This window comes from Cryptotermes secundus, unplaced genomic scaffold (genome assembly GCF_002891405.2).
Source record: "Cryptotermes secundus unplaced genomic scaffold, Csec_1.0 scaffold541, whole genome shotgun sequence".
NCBI classification, from domain to species: domain Eukaryota; kingdom Metazoa; phylum Arthropoda; class Insecta; order Blattodea; family Kalotermitidae; genus Cryptotermes; species Cryptotermes secundus.
In genome coordinates, this window is record NW_019735467.1 from 457,644 (window position 1) to 480,352 (window position 22,709).

The 22,709-nt window shown below is 39.1% G+C and overlaps 1 protein-coding gene across 3 annotated transcripts in view; it reads right to left on the bottom strand.

The window, feature by feature from the left end:
- LOC111869334 (nipped-B-like protein A) overlaps positions 1–22,504 on the bottom strand; it is a 238,205-nt gene extending 215,701 nt beyond the window's left edge. For 2 of the 3 annotated variants that reach the window (XM_023860789.2, XM_023860788.2), the window contains exons 1-4: positions 22,320–22,504; positions 21,746–22,140; positions 20,852–21,018; positions 16,099–16,205 (exon numbers count right to left, since the gene is read on the bottom strand). The gene's annotated coding sequence lies outside the window, so the exon portion shown is untranslated. The remainder of the gene's footprint in view (positions 1–16,098; positions 16,206–20,851; positions 21,019–21,745; positions 22,141–22,319) is intronic. The other variant, XM_023860790.2, reaches the window with a different exon arrangement.
- Positions 22,505–22,709: the final 205 nt, after the last annotated feature.

The following is a 22,709-nucleotide window of genomic DNA, read 5'->3' on the forward strand; positions in this document are numbered from 1 at the left end:
TTGACTTATTCAGTTGAGAGGAGTGAGTTCACTGGTGAATAAAGTGACAGAAGTTGAGGGACATACAGCGTTGAAAACTGTTATCAGACAATGGCTGGTAAAGACAGAGCAAACTGAAAAGACTTAGTGCCTGCTGTAGTGAGTTGTACAACATGTGAATTAGCAACAGCGCTACAGTTACTTGTAGTTATGATCTGTAAATGTTCAATAAATCCAATTACCAATACAAACCATGTCTATGGACAATCATTCATGTGACACCTGATGTCAGATGTAGGACTGGATTGACTGATTGAATGTCTGTCTGTCTGACCGACTGACTGACTGACTGACTGACTGATTGATTGATTGATTGATTGACTGATTGATTGATTGATTGATTGATTGACTGACTGGGTTGTGAACTGTGCACAATCAGATTTGAAACCGGAGATGGATAAATATGGCAGATTTTGGTAGTCTGGTAACCGCGATAGGAATGCTGAAAGCCATAACATAGAACAACCAAGAAAAGATGAAAACCAACCAAGAACAGATGGAAGGCAAGCTGGAAACCAACCAAGAAAAACATGAGTGTGAAAACAGACATCAATAACAAGAAGTTAAGAGGTCTTTCGAGGTATTCCCACCTCCCAGATGGATAACCGTCAAGACAGGACAGTCCACCGAAGCAGAAACGAAAGCCAAGATGGACATACATCAAGAAAAGATGTAGGCCGCAATATGCTCCATTTGGTCCGAGTTAGAAGAGGCCTAGTAGACACAAGAAAGGACCTTCACGAAGAGATTGGTCTGATGATCCAGGACAAGGCGCAGACAATGAAGGCCCTAAGTGAGGCCATGACTTGAGTTCCAGATACAATTGAAAGAAATTGAGGCCCATGCCAAGCGTGGAAAGAAAACATGATCCAGTGCAGGTGTCGGGAAGCCATCTAAATTTGACAAGACTACATTATGGGTCATGTTCCGGAGTCAGTTCAAGACCGTAGCAGAGCAAAAATGCTGGCTGCAGTGGGAGAAATACACATCCTTGATCACTGCCTTGCAAGGGCCGGGCCACTAAAGTACTACACAAAGTACCAAAAGGAGCAACCTCAGGAAACCTTTCAGACCCTGGAGGAACACTTCAGGGACCAACACTTAAGAGGCAGAGCATTGCTGTCAGATAAAAAGGAGGAACCAGGGTGTCAGAGAATCCTTGCAAGAATTTGGAACAACCGTCAAACAGCTGGCCCACTGGGCCTACCCTGTATTACCCAAGGACCATATAAGGCAAGGCATTCACCGACAGGGTACATGACCCTGCCACAAAAATTCAACTTCTGCTGGGTAGAGAGAAAACAGTTAACAAGAATCGAAGGCAGGCCCTCGAGCTACATGCCATGCTCCTAGAAGGCAGGCACAGAAAAACTAGAACCAGGACTTTCTGGGGAAGTCGATCACCCACAACTAGGCTGAGAGACCAAAGACAATTGGCATTCTGCAACTATGACAAGCCAGGCCACTGCCAAGGTAACTGCCCCTACAGAAAGGAGGCAGAAATGGACGTCCACAATAGGTAATGAAAAGGATGACCTGAGAGACATATGAGAACCAAAAACAAGGTATGAATGGCGATCAAGAAGCAACAGTGAGGCAGAAAGGAGGGGTGGCCATCACGAAAAAAGCGGGTACGGGCAGAAAACAGGGAATGCTGGCATACACATTAAGCACCGCACTACGCGCTGTCATATCAGAATGGGCCAACCCTTGCCTAGTCACACAGGGCTGAATCAGTGATAAACGATGCTTCATGAGCATTGCCAGGTCTAACATTGGCACCATATGACCCCTCAAAAAAAAAAAAACAAAAAACAAATCAACATTACACGCTGGAGACGGTGGATACCAACGTCCTGGAGAAATATGTTACCTCTATCTGCATTCATGAAGCCCTCCCTCTATTCCTTGTTACCTAAACAAGAAATATAAAATCTCAAGAGATACTGAAGCTGAATAGCCATATTATAATGAAGGTAGAGTTATACAGAGCTCAGACTGGCCTTACAGTGACACAACCACCAAAACTTTGGTCATGTCTGGGCCTACTGCAAGCAACCCATCGATGTCTGTCATGCAGTGGTGGCCACATGCATAGGGAATGCCCTGAAAAGACAAATACAGAACCCGGGCTGCTGAAATTTCAACTTAGGAGAAGGAGAAAAACCTCATCCAGTGTCATGTCAAGGCTGCAACCAAGCAAAAGGAGAAGAGCACAATGAGCTCCCAGTGGATACTCTGGGAGGACATTTTCCTCTAAGTTCACCTCACTAGAGCAGTCCCACACAGCTGCACTGTGTCAAGACATGCAACACCAGCAATCACAGGCACTGCAGGCAGATAGGAAAGAGTGCAGCAGCATCTCCTACACCAGTAATTTCAGAAAACAGGTCAGTCAGTACAGGCTCCCAGTTTGTCTAACAGTGACAGGTTAAATTTTCCACTGTAGTGCCACAGATCATCACAGAGTTCAGTGAAGCTGCATCAGAAAAAGATAAAATAATGGTCATTACAAAACTGGTACTTAAGGAAATTAATGGCTGCTAGAGTTCATAGGCATTTGGAGGCAGCAATATAAGATCAGTAAACAGCTGCAAAACCTACATACAGAGAGGGTCTTCATTCAAAATTATCACTTTTGTCAGAATGACTGCTTCAGGGAAGAAAAGTCAGAACTGCCAATGCAGTTAGACAAGGAATTCCCCACAACGGAGTGTCACTGCCTCCCCTTGTTTGAATAGAATCCATAAGGTGCTACTTCAAGCAGTCTCCAAGACACCAGACCATGCCTGGTATAATACAGATATCACTGAGCTGTCAAGCATTGGACGTAAGTCACTACTGGCAGGAGATCTGAATGCTAAACATCCATTTTCAAATAGCATATTTTCCAACCTTTCAGGTGCAAAACTCCTGAATCTATTGCATATAAACGAGTTTGAAATTTCAGCACCACAATGTCCCATTCATAACACTCCTGTAGAAAATGGTGACAGGCTAGGTACTGTACTGCACAAGAATGTCCGAGAGTCAGAACTCATTGTCTGACATTCTGGACTCAGATCAAATACCAATCATTTTCCACTTACTGGATCATGTTAAAACTATGAACCTCTTAGAAGAAGTTGACAAATTCTCAGTTTAGGAGCGGTTCCAAAGCCTGGCTTCTGAATTAATTTTACCTCAAAATAAAATTTACTAGAAGGAAGGAGCCAATAAAGTGACACATAACTTTACTGTCTCTATAACTTCAGTCTAAAAGCTATCAACAAACAAACTTAAACTCTCAGAACTAAATAACAATTTACCTGGTGTGAAGGGTCTGCTGAAACATAGGCGGAGGTTAAGGAAAATGTGGCAAATAACCCAGGATCCCAGATGTAATACATCAGTTACCTGGGTTGCCAAAACCATCAGCCAAATGACGGGCAGAAACGCATTCGAAAGCAGGGAAACAAAAGTAGGGAACTGCAACGTCACGCCTCAAGCACCATGGCATATTGTGACATCACTTAGGAAAACGGATGGACCAAGGCACCAACTGCTCTTCATGGCCCTCAGAAATAACATGTCACCTGAATAGGAAAGCCAAAATGATTGCGGATTGTTTGGAAAACCAGCTCACATCTCATGACTTGTGTGACAAAAATGACGAGAGACAGGTGAAGACTGAGAGTCCTAGCTCTGCTCACATCTGTAGATGACACCCAGCTGGGAAAAGGATGACCCTGTGACATTAGTAAATTCAATGAAATTGAGAAAGGCTTGTGAACTTGATGGTATTCAAAACAAACCACTTGTACTTCCGATTCAAGTGCTTAATCATTGCTTAATCAGATGTTGGAATTTCCGAAGCCTTGGAAAGAAGGAGAAGTTATAGTTACCAAAAGCGCGTAAGGAACCAAAATCCCTTCAAAATTTACATCCAACTAGCATCCTGTCTCCAACAGGCAACCTATTCAGAAAAGTTATTCTGAAAATAGTTCAGAAGCGCACTGAAGAAAAAGGCATGCGTAATGCAGGCCAGTTTGGTTTCTGTGCCCATTATGGCACCGTTCAATGTACAAGGATTACAGACTGTTTAACTTTAAATTTCAACAATAACATGTTTACAGCTGCTGTATTTTTCAATACTGAAAAAGCAGTTTATTCAAATTGGCACCTTGGCTTGAATATACATTATCTAAATTAAAATTTTTTATCAGTCTAATCAAGCTTATTAGCTCTTTCCTTTCTCAGAAAAAATTCACTGTCTTGGTCAAAAGTGCAGTGTTTAAATCAAGGGATATATAGAGTAGCACATGAAATGATCCAGTCTTTGATATATTAATCTTTATTTCAACCACAATACTGGAAACTAACACACAAAAATAAAGACCACTGCATGGAGACTTATCCTCTGTAAATCAAGTCTTCAATATCACCACCATTACACCTGGCAACTTCTTCAACAACACAAACTGTGATACTGTACATTACTCAATGGCACATATCCGCAGTTATCTAAATGCAACCCTGAATTATTAGTGCTCTCAATTCTATTATTGTCTGTGGCTCTTTGGGAAATATTTTTCCTTAGGGAATCCCCAAAAAAATAGTCAAATGGGTTTAAATCAGGACTATTTGGGGGCCAGTTCTGTCCACGTGTGAGACAATAAAAAAATCGGTTTGAGATGACACATGAGTCAAAAGTGTCATGCAGAAAGTCCATAATAACATTCGCTATGTACAGTCTGGCTCCATCCTGCATGAACCACTGAGTTTGTAATGGCAAACCTGTAGCAAGAAGGGGAGGAACAAAAGTATTGTGCAGCATGCTTAAGTAGCATTCACTGTTCACTGTCTCTTCAAAGAAAATTGGCCCTAGAAGTCCATGACTTGAGATGGCAAAACACACTGTAATTTTCAGTGCATGATGCACCTTCTCATCAATCATACGCAGATTCTCTGATGCCCAAAACTGCACATCTTGTTTATTAACAATACCATCCAAGAGGAAGTGTGCCTTATGAGTAAATCAAACATTGCTGAATGATACCTCATTATTCTGAGCCCATTCAGCAAATGCCATTCTTTAATGTTTCTTTTGAACTGTAAATTCAGGCCATACTGTCATTTTGTATGGACAGAAATTCAAATCACTTTTCAATACTCACTGCACAGATCGTCTGGATATCCCTAGTTGTGCTTCAGCCTTCCTTGTTGATTTATTTGGGCTTCTTTGCAGCGCCACTCTTAACAGTGTCAAATGATATCTGAAGAACGCATAGGTGAAGGCCACTGACGTATCTCCTCCAACACAGAACTGCCATTATTAAACTGGTTATAAAGTTTATGGATCGTTTTGAATGAAGGCACCCATTGTGTTTGAAAATAATCATGAAACCGCCACTTTGTGACCACAACATTTCTTGTTTCAGTAAAGAACAACACTGTTTTATGCCATGTTGTGTAAAATGGCACGTGAGTGGGAAAAGCATGACACTAGCAGAATCTGGAAGAGTACAAACTAAGCTCCATGATGTTACCACGTTACAAAACACCGTTCATAGCATGGTTGAACATTTAATACTAAATCAAATACTGGATCACTTCATTCACCACCCTGTACAGGCAGGGGTGTGACATGGTTCCGTCCTGTCCTCAACGTTGTACACAATACAAATGATATGCCCCAAACACCTACTGCCTATCTAGGTCTCTTTATAAATGAGGATTACATGGAGGCTATATGTAGAAATTGTTACAGCCAAGGCATTCAGAACATTAATTGGAATCTACTCCTTATTCAAGAGAGATTATTTAAGGGCCAACATTAAAGCAGCCCTCCAAACAGCACTGACTACATCAGTAGTGACTTGTGCTTGCTTGCCTGAGAATTAGCAGCAGATATCTACCTCGCAGAACTGCAGAACCTGCAAAATAAGGTTCTCCACACAACTGGAAACTTTCCAAGGTTCACACCAGTCCGCGATCTGCACATAGCTTTCAACCTTCCGTATGAATACGATTACAAGTACACAGCAAAACTGTGCAGGTAACAAGTACAAGTCATACAAAATCATGAAAATGATCATGTTCACAGCACAGGACAAGGCAAAGCCAAAAATAGAAAATTTATGAGGCTTAATCTCGGTGGTGGTGAAGCTTATGGCCGTTTAAGTGACTAAGTTGTTGTTATAGCATAAGATAAGTTAGACATGATCTGCTTTGCAAAGACTGGACTGACAAGAGGACTTGAATATAATGCAGAAACAAGAATTTTCAGTAACATGCTACGTGTGTGATACATACACTTGACAAAGGCAAAGCACTCTGATTGTGAGCCACAAGGGGCTTGCCTTCTTGACTCCAATTTTCCAACCATCAGTATATATTTAGTTACTGCCACTGTTCACACCATACACTAGCCCTTTTACTCTCCCTTTGGCACTCTTCCCCTTGTGACTGGACTGCCAGCATTCTATTCAGGATAAAATTATAGAATTTTCTTATCTGCATTGTATAAGTTCCATGGCTCATATCCCTCCTATAACACTGGTAGTTTCTCAAGCCACATGTCCATCATACAAGTGTTGATGGGGGCATTTTCTCCAAGCAGCCTTTCGTTTACCCAGCCATGATGATCTTTGAACCTATAAATCTAAACATGTGATGGAACAAAATTGCCAATCTGCATTTTTCAGCTATCTGCTTGGCCTTGTTCTGTAATATGCCGCAATCAACAGGAATCTCCAATGCCTGGGTTTGCACAGGTTTTATTTTAATTCACTTAGTGGAGGGTGGAGTCCAGCTGGGTTCACTTGGTACAGCGGCCACCGATTGGCCTACTGTACCTGCCCCCGCCCCCGCGCAAATTTGTCCACCAAAAATCCCACTTGACCAGACCTGGGATCAAACCCGGGCTGCTGTGGTGGGAAGCCAATAAGTAACTGCTTGAGCTATGGTGCAGCCTAAACATACAGGTTGCTCTTCAGCTCACAGAAAGCAGATTCCTTTCCCCTCTTCCTTTACTCGCATGACCTTCTGCACCAGTCTACTTGCACAAAGATTCCTCTTTTCTTTGCAACAGTAGAGTTAAGAGTGAATGGTAATAATCTGAGGGGTGTGGCTATGTTGATCTGTTTCTCAGTCAGGTTCTTCACCATTGTGAACATCTACATCACGAGCCTCCAAAACAATTTATTACATATATACAAAACACAGAATATTCCAATCTGTCCGTGGGAACGCAACAAAATTACAAAACCAACAACAGACTCGATGATGTAAAACATCAATCAAAGAATTTTATTCTTGTTTTATACTACAACTTCTGTTTGATATAATCTAATTTATTGTATTTTTATGTCAAGTATTTCTTTATGTAATCTATATAAATAAAAACGTAAATGTTGGTGTGTGTCTTATCGAAGATCTCCGAAAGTTCTTCACCGATTGCTTTGAAATTTTGACACAACTTTGCATTTGAACACGTGCGTGCTTTCATATACCTATTATATAGATGTCACACCCGTGACAGGTAAAAACAGGTAAAAATAGTAATCGTATTCAATATAATATACTGTAATGTGTTATACGTCGTCCATCGAATACCAACAAATCGTTGCCTAGGAATAACCGTGGCAACGAACTGTTGAAACAGTGGGTCGTTGCCTAGTAATAACCGTGGCAACGAACTGTTGAAACAGCAGATTGCTGCCTAGGAATAACCATAGCAATGAGCTGTTGTGGTAACGAAATTTTCATTTTGATTTTATTATTTCGTGTTACAATGTGTTGGAATTGGGCCGAGTCGTTTACCGTAGCATTCATTTCGTGAGTATAATTTATTTTTTGTTGTTTTTCATTTCGTTTTCTTAACTGTTTCCCTTATTTTCCAGTGCAATTGGCAATCGGATTAGGCTGTGTCGATTGATCTGCGTTTGAATTGAAATATTTCGTCAGTATCTTTTATTTTTTTTTTGTTTCTTCTTTGTTTTCCAGTTCGTGTTCTTTCCTTTTTTATTGTTTTGCAATTTCATATGTTTTTGTTATAACTTTCTTTCTTCTTCTTCAGTGCAGTCGTTTCCATATTAACGCTAGAACAGACTGTTGCATAGGATAATAGGTTCCGTTGCGTAACAACGGATGAAACCGGAAAGTATACTTCCATGGAAACGCGAATATCACGGGGTCACAAGTATCACAAGAGATTCTGAGTGAAATCAAAGCAGAAACAGTTTTGATTTATTTTAATTTGATTTAATTATTTTGTGTTACATTGCGTTGGAATTGGGCTGTGTCGTTTACCATAGCGTTCATTTCATGAGTACAGTTTATTTTTCATTGTTCTTCATTTGGTTTTCTTTACTGTTTCCCTTATTTTCCAGTGCAATTGGCGGTGGGATTGGGCTGTGTCGATTGATCTGCGTTTGAACTGAAATATTTCGTCAGTATTTTTTTGTTTTTGTTTCTTCTTTGTTTTCCCGTTCGTGTTCTTTCCTTTTTTAATGTTTTGCAATTTCATGTTTTTTTCTTATAACTTTCTTTCTTCTTCTTCGGTGCAATCGTTCTTCTTTAGTTCACCCAAATAATGCCTCGCAGAAGATAAAACTTAGGTCGTTGTACTCGCGGAGCGGAAGCAATGCATCGAGTAATTTCAAATCAAACTGGGGAAGAACGGGCAGACTGAGCCTGTATTCAATTTTACTAGTACTGCAGTTTAGTGGTGTATATATGTTAACCATGTATTTGCCTGATGATGGCTATTAATAGCCGAAACATGTAGCAGAGCCAAAACTAGGCACTGAGCTTGATATTAGTTGTGTTGTGACGGTTGTAATAAAGAGGTTGCTTATGTACAAGAACTCAGTAACAGGAAAACAGCAAAAAAAATAGCAATATTGAATGTATAAGGGGTGGGCCTTCTTGGCCCTTGCACCGCAACCAGAGTGATCTATTGTGCCTAAGAATGACAACAGGAATAATAAGACTAAATAACACTGTAATATGCCAAACTTGACATGGCAAAGAGAACTGTATGATGCAAGACAACAGACATGGTTTCAAGGTTGACTCCCATACAAGTGAAGCCTCCCCCTCACCCCTGGATTGCTCTTTCAACATTCTTCACTTGACTGAGGCATGGTGTTATGGCTGTAATGGTACCTATTAGTATAGGCAGGTTACCACTACCATACACTTCAAAACATCTTGTGATTTCACTACATCTTCTCATAAACGAGTCTGGGTGTATCACTTCTACAGTATATTTCAAAAACATCACTTGACTTACAGTATGCTTTCCCAGAATAATCATTCTAGTAATATTGTGTCAGAGATTTCCAAACAAATGACATGGGAAAACAGGACTCAAGGGAATGATACATCCAACATAATTTTACAATGTGTACATTTGAGATTTCCATGGACCAGAAAAAAGTAATGATAGTTGTGGGAAAACAATGTACAGGGGAGCGATGGATAGATGTTTTCACTATATGTACACAGAGGAATATAACGAGTTAAGGGATGACAATTTCTGTCTTCTTGGATATAATGCCACATAGTCCACTGAGAGTCAACCAATGTCTTCAAGGAACATATTGCCTCCACCTGCTTTCACGCTGGTTTCTTGCTCAACTTATTCTTGAACCCTGATGATGCAATCAAAATGTTCCTCCAAAATGTTGGAGGAATTTCAATGGACTACATGCCATTACATGGTGCAATCCAAAAGTTCCCAAAATTACAATTTTGCGCACCAATGGTTATGAGTAGATGACAATACTGCTAGGTGTCTCCCCACACATCCTTCTTCAATCAGTGTGGCAAGCAGAATCGAGTTGAGTGGCTGGTGAACGTACATAGGTCGTACCGAAAGCCATGAGCAACTTTTTTTTGCATGCAACCTGGGAACAGCAGAAGAAAGAGAGTATGGTGGTAGGTGGAACCAGCTGTTGTGTTAACCTTGAGTGTCTTGTGACATCAATAGCTTGCATCATGTGACCAGTATCACTCCTACCAAAATGGCCGACAATGATATGTCATTTTGCCAGCGTGCTGTCATTGAATTTCTTGTGAAAGAGGAAATCACTGCTGCAGAAATTCACCAGAGACTTCGGCGTGCTTATGGAAGTGTGTGCATAGTTGCGAGCAGTGTTCGAAGATGGGTGAAACATTTTAAAGATGAGAACACCAGCATCAAAGATGAGCCTCGGAGCGGTCATCCTCGAACAGCCTCAACTCAACGCAACAAGGAAAGAGTGGATGACATCATTCAAGATGACAGGCGTGTGACTGTGGACACAATAGCCCAAAAACTTGGAATAGGGCACAGTGCAGTACAGGAGATGATTGAAAGCTTGGGCTATATGAAAGTTTGTGCTCGTTGGGTCCCGCGGTTATTGACCGAAGACCACAAAGGTCAGCGAAAAGCCATCACCTCAGAACTGCTGCAGAGATATTGACACGAAGGCGATGAATTTTTGCTCTGTATTGTGACAGGTGATAAAAGCTGGTTTCACGATTTCAAGCCTGAAACGAAATGACAGAGTATGGAATGAGGCCATTTGCGTTCTCCATCAAAAAAGAGGGCAAAGACAGTGCCATCAGCTGTGAAGGTGATGGGCACAGTTTTCTGGGATGTAGGGGGGGCTTATTCTGGCCGAATTCCTGGAACCTGGGCAAACCATCAATGCTGCTCATTATGTCCAGACGCTGCACAAGCTCCATCGTGCATTGTGTGACAAACATCCGGGACAAAACATCATCATCCTGCATGACAACACTCGCCCCCATGCCACTTGCCTCACATTTGAAGCAATTGCAAAGATGGGGTAGGAAGTTCTTCCACACCCCACCTAGAGCTCTGATCTGGCACCCTCCGCCTACCATCTTTTCAGATTTGTGAAGGATCAGCTGCGTGGACAACGTTTTGAGACAAGGGAGGCAATTCAGAAAGCAGGGCATCAGTGTCTTCGGATGGCTGGAACGGAATTTTACAGAAGGGGAATTTTCAAACTACCAGAATGGTGGGAGAAATGTGTACATAGAAGTGGCGATTATGTGGAAAAATAAAGAAAGGTCTGTAGATTGAGGTGATGTATTTGGTTTGTCAATAATAAAGCATGTTACTTTACAAAAAATTGTTGCTCATGGCTTTCAGTACGACCGTCTTATTTCCACTGTTGTGTTTCCGTGAGTTTGCGGTTTTGCGATGGCTGACCTGAGAGAGCAGCATGTCTGTATAAAGTTTTGTTTTAAACTTGGGAAAACTGCTGCAGAAACGCACCAAATGTTGAAGAAAGCTTTTGGTGACAACAGTTTAGGCCAGACTGGTATAAGCATTTCAAAAATGGCCAAACATCGACTGATAATGACTATCATTCGGGACGGCCATCAACGGGCACCGCACCAGAAAATGTCGCAAAAGTTAGGGATCTGATTCTGCAAGATAATAGACTGTCCATCCATGACCTCTGTAAACCTTGGGACTAAATTATGGTACAAGTCACCGTATTTTGTCAGAGGAACTGAACATGGGGAGGACTGCAGCGGCAAAGTTTATGCCACGACTGCTGCAAAATGAACAGAAGCAGCATCGCTTGGAAGTATGCAGGGAACTTCAACAACAGCTTCAAGAAGATCCAAATTTTCTTTTGAAAGGTTGTCACTGGTGACAAAAGTTGTTTTTATGGCTACGACCCTGAAAGTAAGCAGCAATCATCGCAGTGGAAGAGCGCTTCTTCACCTCGACCAAAAAGAGCTCAACAAGTCAAGAGCAACATTAAGTCCATGTTGATCTGTTTTTTGATACTGACGGGATTATTCATAAGGAGTTCATCTCTCTTGGGCAGACAGTAAATAAAGAGTTCTATCAGGATGTTCTAAGGTGTTTGAGGGAGGACATGAGAAGAACATGTCCAGAGAAGTGGTGCACGAACGACTGGGTACTCCACCATGACAACGCACGACTGCACGGCTAACATTATGCAGGAATTTTTGGCTAAAAACAAGATGGCAGTTGTTCCCCACCCACGGTACTCGCCAGACTCAGCTCCATGTGACTTCTTTCTCTTCCCCAAGATGAAAATCAAGTTGAAGGGGCAAAGATTTGATACAGCTGAGGAAATTCAAGCAGAAACACAGATAGTACTAAACACCCTAACAAAGAAATACAAAGAAATGCATTTCAAAACTGGCAGAAACGCTGGGATCAGGGTATGCACACCCAAAGACTGCTTTGAAGGTGATGGTGCAGAATAAGATCCAGTTTTTATTAATATAATTCAGGAACTTTTGGATTGCACCATGTATATCTCACAAGAAAGAACTTTTCATAACCACCACTGTGATAACCTCAAATGGTAAAAGTCAAGGGATATATAAAATAACATTTCTGGAACGAAGAACAAATCTGGTATTTAATCTGTTTAAACTTGCCTATTTTGTACTATATTCTGTTTTGTCAATATGGCAAGCAGCACCTGCCTCACATGATATTACCTGGTGTTTGAAATTATTTGCAATTGCACCTGACCCTTGTGAAGTTCTATTGAAACCCAAAATATCAAATACACATGTTGTTTGCACATCTAAATTTTGTGAAGGTACTGATATACAGGCTGATTCAAAGCTCTAGTCCAATATTTAATGTCACTGGGGAGATAAATTGGAGCTGCAAATGTAAACAAAGTTTGTTCCAATACACTACCATCTACAAAACTTTTATGTTGATGTCACATCATACTACTGTAACTGCCAATTTTTACAGAATAGAAAGAGTTACAAAGGCAAAAATAATACCATCTAATGTGACTATTTAAGTTTTATCACTTGAGGATTTATCTCCCTTACATGTTTCGATCCCTACGGATCATCCTCAGAGGGTATCAATACTTTCGGAAACTACTATTACAATAGATGTTAACTGTATGGATACACATATGATGTCTAAAATGCACAATATACATAATGTTCAACGTTCCACATTCACGGCAGCCTTCTTGGTGTTAAAACTTTTAAAAAAGTTTGTTTTAAAAACTTTCAAGATCAAGCTTAAAATTTATGAACCATACACATATAGGTTCGCATCAAATCCCTTTTGTTATCTGTGGAGGTGGCTGGTCCTGTGCCGCCTGTTTATCTTGCGAAAGGAGATTCTTAGTATTTCCATTTTTGTGCATGGCCTGCTGTGTGTAAACACGGAAATACTAAGAATCTCCTTTCGCAAGACAAACAGGTGGCACAGGACCAGCCACCTCCATGAATAACAATAGTAGATTCAAAGCGAACCTGTATGGTTCATAAATTTTAAGCTTGATCTCCAAAGTGTTTAAAACAAACTTTTTTAAAAGTTTTAACACCAAGAAGGCCACCGTGAATGTGGAAGGCTGAACACTGCGTATATTGTGCATTTTAGACATCATATGTGTATCCATACAATTAACATCTATTGTAATAGTAGATTCCGAAGTATTGATACCCTCTGAGGATGATCCACAGGGATCGAAACATGTAAGGGAGATAAATCCTCAAGTGATAAAACTTAAATAGTCACATTAGACAGTATTATTTTTGCCTTTGTAACTGTTAGTGTGACGGACCAGAATGAAATAAATCAAAAGAAAAAAAAAAGTTCTTTCTAACATGCCAACTGGCCTTCTCATGTGCAACTGAAAGAAAGAAAGAAAGTGGGGGGGAAGAATGGTGGGAAGGGGAGAAAATGGGAGAATGGGGAGGGAATAAAGGGAAAATATTTGATCCTGTATCTTATTCAGGCCCACGCTCAATAATATAGCAAGCTCCTCCCACAACACACAAGTTAAAATATTATTCTAAATGTCAAAAGTTAAAATTTAAAATTTGTGAATCGAAGTTCAATTCAGATCACTAGTTATGCTTTCACTTTCACTTGGTATTCAGTCACTTCCTACTTACGCTCATCACTGTGTCAAGTTCACTTTAACTAGTTTAATTCTATTATTGGTTAAAAGTTCATGAATTAAAGTTCAATTTTATTATACTGATTGCACTGTTCACTTTTGGAGGTCTCGCTGTTCTTCCGTGTCCTCTGATGTTGCTGGATCTGTTACGGTCCTTGTCATGATGGCATGGAGTAGCCATCACGACAAGGACCGTAACAGATCCAGCAAACATCACAGGATGCGGAACAACAGCGAGACCTCCAAAAGTGAACAGTGCAATCAATATAATAAAATTGAACTTTAATTCATGAACTTTTAACCAATAATAGAATTAAACTAGTTAAAGTGAACTTGACACAGTGATGAGCATAAGTAGGAAGTGACTGAATATCAAGTGAAAGTGAAAGCATAACTAGTGATCTGAATTGAAATTCGATTCACAAATTTTAAATTTTAACTTTTGACATTTAGAATAATACTTTAACTTGTGTTTTGTGAGAGGAGCTTGATATATTATTGAGCGTGGACCTGAATAAGATACAGGATCGAATAAGTGAGAAGACGAATGTGATTGCGTGTAATTATACAGCTGTGTTTGTACACCTGAGGATGACCTCTTGAGGTCGAAACATGTAGTGTAATACTAACAAATATATGTTGTTAGTCAGTAAAATTGACTCTACTATACATCACAACAGATAACTGAAGTCCCCCCCTCCTCAACATACCTCATGGTAACATCAAATTGAGTCCTTGACAATAACTACTTACTAGCAACCACCTCAGTGCAAATCAGATCATCATAACCATGAATTTGTGTGGCATACACTTTTCCTTCAGGCACCCAGACAAGTACCAATATGGGGGGTGGGAAAGCCAGAGGCAACTGGATTTCCATGCCCAATCCATCTATCGGGGAAGTTGTTCAGCCAACTGCAAACTCAATGTGCAAAATGGGAAGGAGTAACACTGTGTTAATACCACATGTTCTTGTGCACATGTACAAGCACATCCCCCAATAAATGTGAAAGCATATCTTCAAGAAAATCAGTGTTGTGTACTCCACTGAGACAATCCTGTATTACATACGGCCTGATTACATAATCAGCTACAATTCCAACTCAAACACTGACACCAAACCTTCGTTGGGATGAAGAGGGTTTCTCCATTGTCCATACTTGCAAGCACTGAAAACAGTGTACACCACTTCTTGGAAGTACCGACTTGTCACTCCACAATGCACAGCACAGCACAGCACACTCTCGTGTAGCACCTGGTCACAACAACTGAAGACAAGAGATGTTTATCCACTGGCTGTACACTGAAACTGATTCTCATACACTGTATGTCATACTGCACTCTCAGAAAGTCTTACTGCCGAAGAAATTTCATGAGTGCTGGATGATAGGCCTTCCACAGCAAACACATGTATGCATCCACAGTGTCAGTTTCTCTCACATTATGACGGACCATTTCAATTACACATCAGTAATGTTCTCGCGAACCCAGATGTCAATTCTGGCATTCCTTCAATGAAGTGACAAAACTTCCATTCCAAAAACCACATACAAAATGAGTGTTTGTACACTCTGCATTAGCAAATCTAGGCCATTTTGTTGTCACTGTTCTTGTTACTTGTCCTACTATGTAAGTCAGATAAGTGTTCTTCACACCTTACTTCCATGATCCCTCAATGCAGAGCATCCTATGTATCAATGATTACAGCAATACAAAGCCACATCACGATGAACATGTCTAACTCAAAAAGAGAGATGACTTTGTAAAAGCTTTATTTACGTTTCAGCTACAACTAATGTCATAACCTCCTCCTAAATTACTGCATTAGAGCTATGAATCACCCTGCCCAAACAGATGTTACATACCATAAAATAACAGATGTATTATCTAAACTGTAATGGTTGACTACCATCATACGAAGTGTTCCATGTGAATTTCTTAACAATATTTTAGAATTTAAATATGAAACCCTTACCACTTATATATATATATCTCCCATGTAACACACACACACACACAGATTCAGCTGAGGAAGTATATATGAACCATTACAAAATAGCTTAATTAAAGCAGAATTAAAAAATCCTATGATGAAGCCAGTCCATGTGAGTTACAGTTCTGCCATCATTACCTGAATATACGCCCTCTAGATCCCATCCATGTGATGCTAGATAGGGATGGTGTTGACACATGGTGAACAATGCCACTCAATTATCCGTACCCTGGGCTGAATCCACACTGAAAAAGAAAGCAACCAAGAATGCCAGTGTTATCAAACTCTTATTTCCAGCTACCAACTTCAGCTGCATACATGGACATAATCTTGTGTAACACACATTTTCATATTAATTTCATCTTAACAGAGAATGAAAATTGAGAGCTGAAACATCTAATGAAATGGATGCCTACCCATACACGCCAAGCATCAAAACATTAACAGAAACAAAGCAAAGGGCAACATTACTACAACACATAAATTGAAAATATAAAAAACCAATTCAATGTCACAGATGGGTAAGACACAGCAAAGGTCAAAAAGAAAAAAAAAAGAAAGAAAAAAGACTTTGTGTATTCATGTTCAGTTTGGTTGATAGTAGTATAAAAACAATTATGGATTACCAGTGATAATGTTCAGACACTATGCCACAAATCACAATTTGTTTAAAAAACATAACTGAAAAATATATAAATGGTCTCCCATTCCAACATGACAACTGACATGATATAATCTGCGAGGAAAAGGAGAATTCTTACTTTCAATGCAATGTGTGAACATGACTGAGATAATTATTTTAAACCTAAAATTACAGCCATGACAAAATATACAAACCCATATTCTCAAACTACAAACAAATTTATTACAAACAAGTTTTAGAAGCAAAATAAACTTTTCCTTGGTCAAATCTATTTCCCTATCAACATTATTAAGAGGTGAGTTAACCAATATGCTTTTAATGCTACTTCATACCTGACCTTATTACAAGGCAAAGCAACTAAGCATATGTAATGTAGTTATTAAAATTAATATAACAGCAATACAGAATTCACAAGTGCATCATTTCTCAACATACTCCCGCTGCTTTTTAATACAACTGGTCCATCCAGCACTGCAGATTTTGTATGCCTTGGGGGGGGGGGCATTTACAACAGGACCACCCACCAGCCATATATTTAGTGTCTCCTTGAATTCATGGTCACTGGCAGAATGACCACCTTTGAAAGCATATCTGCAGGTACCAAGCAGAAGAAAATCTGATGGTGCAAAGTCATGGCTGTATAGTGGATGTTCTACAACCCTGAATCACAGCTGATGAAATGATACAGCACTACGGGTAGCAGTAGAGGGCAGGCACTATCATGCAAAACCACAGCATGTTTGATAGCTGTCCTTGGCATTTATGCCAAACCACCAGCTAAGCTTGTCATGCAGCATCTCAATGTAACACACACTGTTTACATTTTATTCCTTCCTGAGAAGAGTCAAGCACTGGTCCCTTATGGTTTAATGCACATTCAGCATTGGGCCACATGCAAAGAAAGATATTAACACTCTGCACATACTTTCTCACTTACCCTCACACATATTCAAATCCAGTCTAAAATGGACTTTTTAGAGGAATGAAAAATACCTCAAACAGGAACCAATTCCCATACACTACAAAATTGCATATGTGGACTCACGCACCCGCACAAACACACAGGTATCTCTCATATCACGAACACTCAATCTATGAATGATTGCTACAGTGAAGTGTATTAATTTGTGACTATTTTACGCTGAACAAACTTCAATCTTGCTACAATGAAAACAGGGACTTCTGCATGTAAAGTACATGGGAAATTTAGATTTATATATTTTCACCTGAGGAACAGTGAAGCTGGACTAGCTCACTTGTTGTGGTGAGAGGCTACGGGCTGGAGGACCTGGGTTCGATTTCTGGCAAGGCCAAGAGACTTTTCTCTTCTCTACATCATCCAGGCCAGCTCTGGGGCCCACTCAGCCCCTTATCCAATGGGTACCTAGGTTATTTCCCCCAGGGTGGGTTACAGCGGCCAGGTCATGAAGCTGAACATTCACCATCTAGTGCCAAGGGCAAGGATAATGGAGCTATACCTCCCACACCCCTGTGATTAATTAAGCATAGGGACAACTTTACCTTTTTACCTCACCTTACGACCAGTTTTCAATGAAAAATTACCCTCACAAATCAATGGATATTATACCTGCTCAAGTGTATGTGTGTATGTGTGTGCATGTGCTTGCATGAGTGTGTGCATATGCATGCATGTTTTCCCAACATTTGAAAACATGAAATAAGCAATGACTACTTTGTGGATTACAAATTAGAATATTACATAAAGTAAAGCTATCCCTGTACCAGGCCGTGAAGGCCCATAGGGTTGTGAGACGTTGAGGGTCCCACACTATCTAGACAATCAGCTCAAAGATGGCGGTAAGGTTGTCAGCCTTACACGCCAGCCGCGCTTTACTTCCCAGGAAAATTATTTAATTAATTCTTGGTACTGATTTCTGTTAGAGGCTAAGTAAACCCCAGGGCTTAGTATGGCTAGAAGGATTAGGTCAACTGAAAAAAATCCAATGACCTCATCGGGACTTGAATCCGTGACCTCCCGGCTTGCAGCATAGCCCCTCAACCAACTATGCTACCGTGTGCCCCCAGAATATTACATATGACATCCAAAATTTATAAATTCACTTTCAATCAAGTTTAATCAGCAAGAGCAGTACTTAAACACAGAATGTTTAACTCTTGTTAAATTTATGCAGTGCTCATCAGGCCCAGTATTTTTAACTTTCACTATATTAATGTAAAGTGCATTTTATTTAAGAAACTGTGGTTAAGTACAATAGTAATACAATAATAATTAAGTACAATAATGCAGCAAAATTTATGTTACATGCACTTCATAATTGCAAATTAAAATAACTAAATTTGGGAATAAAACACTTTCTACTCAAAGTTCCTGGCTGACAAAAGACTGTAAGCTAATCCAAAAGTTGGATAGGCAAGGCTCTGTATAACATGGATAATGATCTTTATAAACAAAACCAAAACTCTCTTCAACTCAACATTACCTACTATGCTCAGAAGCCTGTTAAATTAGTTTTCTCATTCTGTACTTTCCTGTGTTTATTCTAATGAAGTGCATGAAATACTTCAAAGAAGAGAAGTATCACAATTTATAGCAACAATAGCATACACGAGAAAACTCAAGATATTTCATCTGTAACTAAGGAAAAGATTATAGAACAGATACATGCTAAGAAATGCTATATTATACATTGTTAGTTATGGGGGACAAAGTTGCTCGTGTCCATGACATTCTTCAAGTCATATGTGTCCCCTGGGTAGTGCAAAATGAGCAACAAACCTGGCAAAGCTTCCCAAAAGAAAAGTGCAAACTTCTTCAAGATGCAACAAACAACTTGAGTGCTCTCTACTGGGAAGCAAGAAGCAAAATGGGTTAAATGATCCCAAATGCAGCCATTGGAAAATAACATTGTTAGTCACACTCTGTTTTATGACATTTCTCTCCCTGTTCTTAATAACAAATTTATCAGGCCTATTGCACATTCTAGAGTGTCACATCAACATGACACAAAATTTTCATGATAGCACAAATTACTTTCTTCATATTATATTACTATACGTACATGACCCTTGAAAGACGACAACGAAAATCATCTTAGTGTAATGGCCTCATCAAGATGCTATCCTAATATTTGCCTATGGAGACTGAGAGAAACTACAAAAATTACAGATCATGTTGCAGCTGAGAGTGAACTTGAGCACCTCACAAGTCACCAACTTACTTGGTATTAATCCACTACCATACGAGCCATCAGATACTTCTTAATGCATAACACATCTGACATTCAATGGCAGAACTGATTAAACTTTTCACTTATAAAGCACACCATTTAACTGTTACGGAACCATTTGCAGAAACAAATGCGTGCTAGAAGACATATTAAAATTGCATTCAAATGAAATATTAATTCTTATGCTATTATGAAAAACATTACATTTTTCTATGATGTGCCATGCCTGACAGTTAAGAGATTATAAATTTAAAAAGCCTATGTCATAATAACAAAGAAACAACTTGATACAAAAACCAGAAACAAAAACAAAAAATATTAAGATATTTCTACAAAACAACAATTATGGTATGAATTTAAATATAACAATAAAGCAAACACAGTTTTATATTGGAATAATTCATAAACGTAAAAAAAATTTAAACTGTGCATGACACAATAGAACCGAAAATCATGGCTTCGAAATTTATTGTGTTAATTTTGAACTTTTTTACCTAACATCACACCATGAGTTATGTTTTACTTCATCATTTCCACCTTATAAAGCATGAAATAGATCTAATAAAGTCCTACATATTATAATGCATACATGAAAGCCAGGACGTTAGTTACACATAATTAACAGGAGCATACTGCCATCACAGCACTAAAAAGCTTCTCCAATTCAACACACCACTACTCATCATGCAAATCTGTATAACAGCCCTTAATAAATAACAAGAAATAACCTTAACCACAATTATCTGGAAAATCTGTGCAAAAATTCTAAATAGCTTTTAAATAAGAAAGTAGAAGAAAACCACAGAGGATACAAACTGATTTGGCTTAACATTCATTCAGTAACAGGAAGATAAACTACATTCTCATACACAAAACATATAAACTAATCCTTTGGTCACTAGTGAGGATATGAATTAAGATTGTAAATCTGAAGAAAGATTGAAGCAGCACCTGTATGCTCTTCTGTTTGTACAGCATGAGTCATCCTACACCAGTCTAAGGTAACTATGGTAAATCATTTGAAAGTAATCATTCATACTTATTATGAAGAAAGAAGTCATCTTTGGGCAGTCCCAATCTCAGAAATACAGGACTCAGCCATGTCACACTATCTTGGCATTCACTTATACAGCCCAACCACGTCAAATGGATTCAGTTATCTGGATAAACAAATCACCCATGTTCAATCTGCTACTCCTCTTGAACCTGAAGAATGAACCACATAAACCACAGGTAATTTGTTGCAGTAACACTGACACCATACAGAACTACAACTAACCTGATATTCTATCCTTCTCAGAGGCATGACTGTTGCAATCACTCACTGAACAGAAATGAAATGTAGTTTATATTTTGTCTGTTAACAATGCCAAAATTAAAGATTTCGATTGCATTTAAATAAAATACGTATAGACTGCATGACTATCACTATGACTATTCACCAGCAGCACAGAATTGGATTGGTAAACATCACAATTGCTTACACTCACTAACAGAACATCAAATAATACATCTTAACCTCTTCATGATACCCACCTGTTCTGCCAGTTTTATACCCCTTAAGATATACCATATCTAGTTACAAAATGGCAAAAACATATATCACTGAATAAACCAGACCTCAAAATCCAGACCTACTTAGGCCTACATCAACCTATGTACTTCAGCATACTACCATACAACAAACATTATGCAAAACTATGAAGGCCGATTGGTCATTAAATTAAAATAATAAATCCTATATACAATATGCACCGCTCTAGTTTGAAAGACGCAGACTTTGTCACAGTTAACAACTGTGTAAACAATGGATATATTTTAAAAAATGGAAGAAAACCTGATACTTAATTGAATTTTCGTAGTCATAATGCAACTGCCAAGTGAACAATATTATACATATTTATACTCTAATTATTGCAATATAAAGACTTACCTATAAATTAAAAATACAAATCCCGCCACTAGTACACGTAACTTTTAACATGTAGTGTTATTCACAAGCAACCTGCACAGCCATTATGTCAATGACTCCCATTTTGGGGCTTTAGGTACACTCGCGCCATCTATCGGTCGTCAGGAGAACTTCACACCAAAACTATCTATTTACCTTTCAGTTCTGAATGTTTTAGGACGAGATGATCATAAGTACGTTCATAACACATTTAAACTTATGTGGTCATATATACATCTCAATATCGCAGTCAGCTTGTCTAAAATACCGGTAACGCATAACGAAATTAAAATGAAATCCGCAACTACATGCCACATTTGATTCTAAAATACACCGCTAGAGTGGCCATCAGCGTACAAGGACAAGACCAGCCCGGGCTGCAAGAGAAATTTCAAATTTAGAATGAAACTTTTTTTCACAAGCTCTGAACTAATACACAAAACGTAACAGTCACCGTTGAGTTATTTAATACAAAAAAAAACCACAATGAAGAAACGTGTACACCCACACAATAAATTCACAGTTGCTATATTGCTTAAGTCGTCACAATACCCACCTAGGAACGGAGTACATACAAATCATACATATACAGACCGAGGACATGGGGTTCACTTCATATTAGACAATATTTTAATCGTGTTACTTAGCGGCATAGACGTTAGCAGCATCACAACAAAAATCATATTTCGCAACATTACATATTTTACAGACGCGCCAAACATCACATTATCTGCACACAGCCATAATATACTGTAAATGCATTCGCCATAAAAATATACTTTTCCTACTGCATATTATGTCAACGTAGTATCAGGGGTGCAATGCATGTATAATATTGCCATAAAGACATACCTTCAAATGGGTGCGTTTTTACTTTATGAAACCAGCGTCTTTCCACAGTAAATAGCGAATGAATACATAGACGTAATTCTACTTTTAACCTCTT